The following is an 8,194-nucleotide window of genomic DNA, read 5'->3' as shown; positions in this document are numbered from 1 at the left end:
CCTTAATAATAGCACAGCTGGTGTCCCCAGCCTAATGAGCTCACCACCCACGTGACCCCCCTTCCTCAGAGGCTCCTCCAGGGAAACGAGGGGCCTGAGGGCTGGCCCAGGCCCGCCTGCTGCCCTCCCCCACGTCCAGGCTCTCCTTCCTCCACTGCCTTCATCCTCCCTTTCCTGAAATCACCGCCACCCGTTTTCCTGAGCTAACTTACTCTGATTCCCCCAGTTCCTCCGAACAGAGAGGTTCTTAACACGAAAGGCAAATATCAGAAATAAAAGAGGTGGACATCACTACAGATTTTCTGGACATTAAAAGCACAATAGTTATGCCAATAAATAATTCAACAGCTTAAATGAAATGGACACACTCCTTCAAATAGGCAACTTGCCAAAACTAACACCAGAGGGAAGAAAAGGTCTGAAAAGCCCAATATCTATTAAAGAAATGGAACTCCTAATGAAAAACCTTTCCACATTCAAGGAAAGGCCAGGATGCCACCACGTGGGCCTTTCTGCCAGGTTACAGGCCCCTCCAGGAGCTCTGGCGATTCACTGTCTCTGACAGGGAGGCTCTCAGCCAGCTTGACTTTCCCACTGATCACTGCCTGTAACTAGGAGGAAACCATGCACACAGAATTGGAAAGGAGGGTGCTGGGGCATGGGAACAAAGAAGTGAGGCTTTACAAGTTTGGGAAGTTTTAACCCTCGTTGGTATAATTTTTTGAAAGCAATTCCCATCACAGTGCACTTTTAAAGGCCCTCTGGCACTTGAACAAACGGCACCTTAGCATCAGGATGGGCAAGGATTTCAACTTCTAAGGGGAAACCTATTGGAAATTGACAGAGAGGAGACTCCAGTTGGCACTGACACGGTATCCATAGTAACAGGAAGAAGCTGAAAAATCTGCGATCTCTCTCTCTCAGTCCGAGCAACACATCCCAACCATAGTGAGGAGCCAAATGGACATGATACATGGGGCTTATTCACCAGAAAAAGGCAAAGAAGGCCACGTTTCAGAAACCGCGCTTGGTGACACCCGATACCATGAATGTCTGCAAGCATGCAGTACTGAGGCTAGCAAATTACATGATTCTATCCCTGCCTACCAGGTAATTATGTCAACAGCAATCACATGATTAGCTGAAAGGTGGGCAATCATTAACTTTTCCTACTGTTAAACACTGTTACACACCAAAAGACAGTGTTTTATACCTTGTTAATGCCATGAATAAGTTATCTAAGCCTTGACAACTTCCTGTTTGGATTTATAACACCAATGCTACTCCTGCCATAAGTTAACATGGCAAAATTCACAAAAATTTAAAGAATAATTATGGTATTTTAAGGACTATAAGCACTTTTATACATTATTCCCTTTTGTTGAAATGTTTAATAAACTGAAAATCCTTTCCAAAAATAAGAGTTGTTTCCGCTCGCAAAACACCAAAGGCATTAACAGAATCAGTATAGTCTTTATCAACCTTGTCCTTCCACTTTCACTCTTTTTAGGTTATACATCCAAGGTCAAGTCTGTGGTTCTCAAGTCTTAGGGACTCCTCCTGGCTCCATCTTCGGGCCCACAACAGTACACCTGGCCAAGCTGTATTTGGGTATCAGGCAAAAAGAAAATTCAGTAATACCAATTCTGTCTTTATTTAAAATTTTGATATTTTTCATCACACATTTCTTTACATTTAGATTTTTTTTTGAAATATTGCACTAAAATACTATTGATATTGACAACTTAAATTTTTTGGCAACTCCCCCGCCCTTAAATTTTGTACTGTAGGCAAGTGCCTCAGTCACTTTAACTTAGCCCAGGTCCTAGCCCACAATAATAACAATACACCCTGGGTGAACCAATGAAGCAGAATAAACACCGATGCTCCCTGTCAGAGACGGGACAACAGCTGCCTTACGGACCATCTACTAGGGGTATGTATGTGTGTGTGTTCTAAATGACTCCAAGGGGAAGGGGGAATGGTATGAAAGCCACAAGTTCGAGCACAGTTAAATTCTGTGGAACAAATATTTTACATCATGTTGCATTAAAATCTAATAGTGGCCAAATTAACTAGAATCTTTAATTGTCTTACACATTCAGCTCCATTAATTTTTACTTACATATATACCTTATACAGTCAATACTTCCTCGGAGGTAACCACCACTATTCTGATACTTATTACAGGATAGTTTTGCCTGGTTTTTTTTGTTTTTTGTTTTATTTATTTATTTATTTTTGGCCGCACCACGCGGCATGCGGGCTCTTAGTTCCCCAACCAGGGATCAAACCTGCGCCCCCTGCAGTGGAAGCGTGGAGTCTTAACGGCTGGACAGCCAGGGAATTCCCTACCTGCTTTCGAAAATGGAATCCTACAGTGTATAAGTTTGTGTCCGGTCTCTTTTGCTCAATATTTTGCCTGGAACTTTCATCCATTTGTTGCATGGATTAGTATTTCATTCCTTTGTATTGCTGAGTAGTACTCCGTTGTGTGGATATACCAATTTGTGTATACAGTCAACAGTAATTAATGGACATTTGGGCTTCTTCTAGTTTGGAGCTATTGCTAGTAAAGCTGCTATGAACTAAGTAAAGAACACTGGTTTCTGCTGAGTATATGCCCAGAAGTAAATCACTGGGTCATAATATATATGCTCAGCTTTAGTAAATCTTGCCAGTGTTCCCAGTGTTTGTTCTTCTTTGCATGCGGTGCATGAGGATTCCAGCTGTTCCACATTCTCACCAGGGGTTGATATTGTCAAATTTCTTATTTTGTCCATTCTGGTGGGGCTGCAGAAGCATCTTTGCTAAAACAAGCGAATTCTAATTCCAACTTTACCACGATTCTATAGCTCCAATAGTACAAACCGTAAAACCTCAAGTAAGATGTACGTGAGTCACAAAGTGCAGAAAAATCTCTAATTCAGAGCTCATTATTTCAGGAATTCATAAAAATATGGACACAAGCAATATGTGAGACAAACACACATGATGCTTGGCAAGGAAACCTGAAAACATTCATGATTACCACAGGAATCCTTACAGTCAACGTGTTACTGTTAAGATGTTTACAAGGCTAAGCCAGCATCTCTTCTGAACCATGGAGAACCGACTGATACAACTCTACAAATAAATGCATACCTATTATGTATGAATGAACCCAAAGAACATTTTAGCCCTTATCCTCCTTGGCCTCTCACAGCAGAGGGACCCTATGAACCCCACCTATCACCACAAGAACACTCTCTCCCAGCATTTCTGGTCTCCTCCTGGTCAGTCTCTGTGAGTGCTTCTACATGTGGTATCACCACTGTCCACACGGGGATAGCCCCCAGACCCTGATCTCACACTCAGATCTTTCTACTGAGCATGAGCCCCAGATGACCCACTGCCCTAAATACCTCCCCTTGGAAATCTCACAAGCACATCAAACTCAGCACATTCACAATAGGATCCTCCAGGCCTTCACCCCTGCACAACTGACTGATGTTAATCCAATGTGGAAATCTTGGCCCCATGCTTGACTCTGCCGCCCTCCCCGAACCCTACCACCATCTCCCCGAAGAGCAGGGCTCATCCCCTCAACATCACTCAAAGGAATCCACTTCTTTCCACCCACGATATCACTTACGACGCCAGGTGAAGTCACCACGCTCTCTCTCCCTGGGTAAAGCCAGGGCTTTCACTGCAGGTCTCAGTCAACCAGGAGGTGGATGAGGCCTGGGACCACATGCCGACCTGGGCACGTTCACCAAGGGAAAGCCAGCCACCTCCCCTGAATGACACCCCTGCCCTGCCACGGCTTTCTCTTAGGAAAGTCTACAAACTGCATCCCTTTTCCGCCCTTGTGAACAAATGTAGCTGCAACTTCAGAGTTTATGAGGGAAATTCTGAGACTTAATTATCCTCATCCTTCTCTGTCTTGCTGCCTCTTGCCAAATAGAGAATCCAGTATATCATAAACGATAAAGGTCTGACTATAAGATAACCAAACTCCCAGGAATATTTATTTTCTTTTTTCCCTTCCATAGGAGTATTATTTTTCTTCTAGTATCAAGAGACTTACCCAGCTAAAAGTTTTTCATGTCATGGTTGGACCTAGAGATTGTCATATTGAGTGAAGTCAGAGAAAGACAAATATCATATGATATCACTTATATGTGGAATCTAAAAAAATGGTACAAATGAACTTATTTACAAAACAGAAATAGAGTCACAGATGTAGAAAACAAACTTATGGTTACCGGGAGAAAAGCAGGGAGGGATAAACTGGGAGATTGGGATTGACATATACACACGACTATATGTAAAATAGATAACTAATAAGCACCCACTGTATAGGACAGGGAACTCTACTCAATACTCTGTAATGGCCTATATGGGAAAAGAATCTAAAAAATAGTGTATATATGCATGTATATAGCTGATTCACTTTGCTGTACACCTGAAACTAACACAATACTGTAAATCAACTATACTCCAATAAAACTTTTTAAAAAATAAAAAGTTTTTCATGGTAACATTCAACAGTTGCTATGACATTCCTCTTGTATTTGTAAAGTAGTTCCTCATTTAATAATACAAACTATTTTCCTACCTTGCAAGTATAGTATAAATACATCCACTGCATTAGCCAGCAATTTAGTCTATTTTCCCAATGATCTGCTTGTCATTCCTTATCTATTGTTGTAGTAATAAGAATATTCTGCTTATTTTCTCAAATAGAAAGGTATTTTCTCAAAATTTTAACACCAAACTACACTTCTCCCTTTAAGAGACCTTTGAAATGTCCTGATATTTGGGGATTTCTCTAATACCTTGGGATTCTTGCAAAGTTAACCCTTTCTCCTCAGGGCCGAAGGAGGGAAGATGGTTGTCAGATGAACAAAAACCACAGCCTACATCACTGCCTTAGGTCATGGGGGCTATTCCTGTTAGTATCACAAAGATGAAGGCCAGCACGTACCCCTAGGGCGTGGCACAGATATGTGCTCCAAAATTATTTGTGGATGAATGGATCATAAGGAGTTCAATAACAGCAGCAATAATAATGGCTAACACAAAATGCTTACTGAGTTAAGCGTACATATTAATTCATGTGATCCTCCGAATAACTATATGATGTTATCATATAAGGTAATGATTCAGGAACTCGCTGTCATAAACAGTTCTTTGCTGGGTTTAACATATCTAGCCCTGACAAAGCACCAGTCTTAAAGTGGGGAATAAAAAAGGAACACGGCTTCAAACACATCAACAGTATGGTAGTTTATCCAGACAAATTGTTAAAACTGGACGTTTTTATTTTTTAACAAATGAAAAAAACAAGGCTATACACTACTCAGGTCCATAAAGCAAAACTTCACAATTCCCATAGTACTCAGCCTTTTATTGAAAACATTCTAGATACAAAGGTTGGAATGAAATACCCACCGTCCAGATAACAATCTTTTCTTCTCTGCAATGAAAGCCAGTAAGCCAGTTGTCTCAGAAATTCTGCACCCAAATGTAGCACTCACAGAGCACCAGTGAGTCATACATGTAACAAATTGCTCATTTTCCTGCTCTCCACCTTTCCTCTAAATCATTACACTGCTATTCCAGAATCAGAGGTTTGGTTTTTTGTTTGTTTGGCATTTTTAATCCCCCATCACAAAGCTTACCAATTCCAACTTTGTTCCAATTTCGTAACTCAACAAGAATCTGCCTGTCCCTTTAGTTTAAGTAAACCTCCAATTTTCTTCCCAGGTTTGAAATTCTCCAATGAAAGCAAGGCCCACATATTTGGACTCCTCTTTTAATTGAGAGAAAAAAAAAAAAAGGCCCTTGCCATTCTAACTGTGCTGCCAGATTTCTGCCAGTGTCAGACCACCAACACCCCACCCCCACTCAAAGTCAAGGTCCAAGAGGAAAACCAAATTCACTGTTAGAACCCTGTATTCAGAATCACAAAATGTAATGGATTGTCTTCCTGAGTTGCCCTTCTGTTTTATCCTCTTTGGTCCTCCAACTCACACACTCCAATTTCCATTCAAAATTAAAAAGGTGAGGGAAAAATGGAGGCAAAGACCATAAACACACAGACTCTAAAACACTAGTAGCTTCTAGAAACCTTATTAACCTGAATCCCACTACACTTGCTAAATAAATTAAATGTGATGCCCCCAGAGTTAAGCAGCAATCAGAAGCAAGGGCTGAAGCAGGAACTCCTGTTACCAATCACTTTTCAGGAATTACCCACAGCTCAAAGCAAGGCAAAGACCATGGTTAGTGCTGGGAGGATAACAGAATGAAGGGAGAAAAGTGAGTTGAAATAACCATGTCTCAACCATTATGATGGCAATTATTTAAAAAAAAAAAACAGAAAATCGGACTTCCCTGGTGATCCAGTGGTTAAGACTCCATGCTTTCAACTCTCGGCTCATGGGTTCGATCCCTGGTCAGGGAACTAAGATCCCACATGCCGTGTGGCCAAAATAATTAATTAATTAATTAATTAAATATACATAAAGCAAAATTTAAAAAAACAGAAAATCACAAGTGTCAGTGAGGATGTTGAGAAATTGGAACCCTTTGTGCAGTGCTGGTGGGAATACAAAATGGTGCACTCACTGAGGATAACGGTATGGTGATTCCTCAAAAATTAAACACAGACTTACCATAGGATACAGCAATTCCACTTCTGGATACATACCCAAAAGAAGTGAAAGCAGGGACTCTAACAGTTGTTTGTACACCCATGTTCATAGCGGCATTATTCACAACAGCCAAAAGATGGAAGCAACCCAAGTGTCCAAAGACGGATGAATGGGTAAACAAAATGTGGTACATACATAACAATGGAATAACATTCAGTTTTAAAAAGGAATGGAATTCTGGTACGTGATACAACATGATAAACCTTGAAGATATTATGCTAAGTGAAATAAACCAGATACAAAAAGACAAATACTATATGATTCCTCTTATATGAGGTTGCTAGATATTCAAACTCATAAGAGACAGAAAGTAGAATGGTGTTTGCCATGGGCTGAGGAGAGGGGGAGAATGGGGAGTTAGTGTTTATTCAGTACAGAGTTTCACTAGGGTAAGATGAAAAAGTTCTGGAAATAGATGGTGGTGATATTTGTACAACAATGTGAATGTACTTAATGCCACAAAACTGTGCACTTTAAAATGGCTAAAATGGTAAATTGTATGCTATATTTACTTTACCACAATTTTTTTAAAGAAACAAAAATGGTCACTGCATTAGGGATTTCCCTTCATCTCTCAGACTGGAGGACTTGGGCACCTCTAAGGGAAAAACAGAATTTGGCAAAGATAGGTTATCTGCTCCCACACCCCAGAGGAGGTTATGGAAGGGGCACGGCAGCCCTATGGCCCTGCACCTGCTAAGGAAGCAGGAGGGAAGATGGTAGGGTGAGGAGAAAGTTACATACACTGGGGTCAGATCCACTCACCTTCCATCTGGCTCCCATTCTGTCATTCTTGTGGTCTCCCATATTCACAGTGCACATAAGCCAGCACTTAAGATTTACTCTTCAAAGGGTAGGTAGGTGGATAGGTAGGTGGATAGATGGATGGATACATGGATGGACATTTCAACTACTTGGCTAGAATTTGGGGAGAACTGCCTATGACCGCTCTGGCATATTTTTAAGAACTCAAAACACCTCCCAATGTTGGGGTAGGGAGGGTAAACCACTGGCTAAATTTAGGGCTGCTTTTCTCACTACCGATTCAGAATGACAGTTTGTCCCTTCCCTCTTGGGTCCTCCGATCATACAGTTCATTGCATACAAGTGAAGGAAAGGAAGAGGTGGGTGTTGGGAAGAGAGTGGATTCAGCAATCTTTTCTGAAAACCCCAGCCCCTTTCTTTTCGGTGGAGGGCAAGGGCTTGAATCCAGCTTTGAGCACCAATTCCCCCCAGCAACGCAGGGAGCAAGTGTGTGCTGGCTACTTACTCTTCCCAACATACGAGAAGTCTGGCCTTGTGCTTCTGAAAAGAACATTCTGTGTAACCATGAAGGAATGTCTAACGATTAATACCACCTGGGGACGTGTTGAAAATGCAGATTCAGGGGCTTCCCTGGTGGCGCAGCGGTTGAGAGTCCGCCTGCCGATGCAGGGGACATGGGTTCGTGTCCCGGTCCGGGAGGATCCCACATGCCGCGGAGCAGCTGGGCC

This window comes from Physeter macrocephalus, chromosome 18 (genome assembly GCF_002837175.3).
Source record: "Physeter macrocephalus isolate SW-GA chromosome 18, ASM283717v5, whole genome shotgun sequence".
Taxonomy (NCBI): domain Eukaryota; kingdom Metazoa; phylum Chordata; class Mammalia; order Artiodactyla; family Physeteridae; genus Physeter; species Physeter macrocephalus.
The sequence above is the reverse complement of the archived record's forward strand: the minus strand, read 5'-3'. Positions refer to the sequence as shown.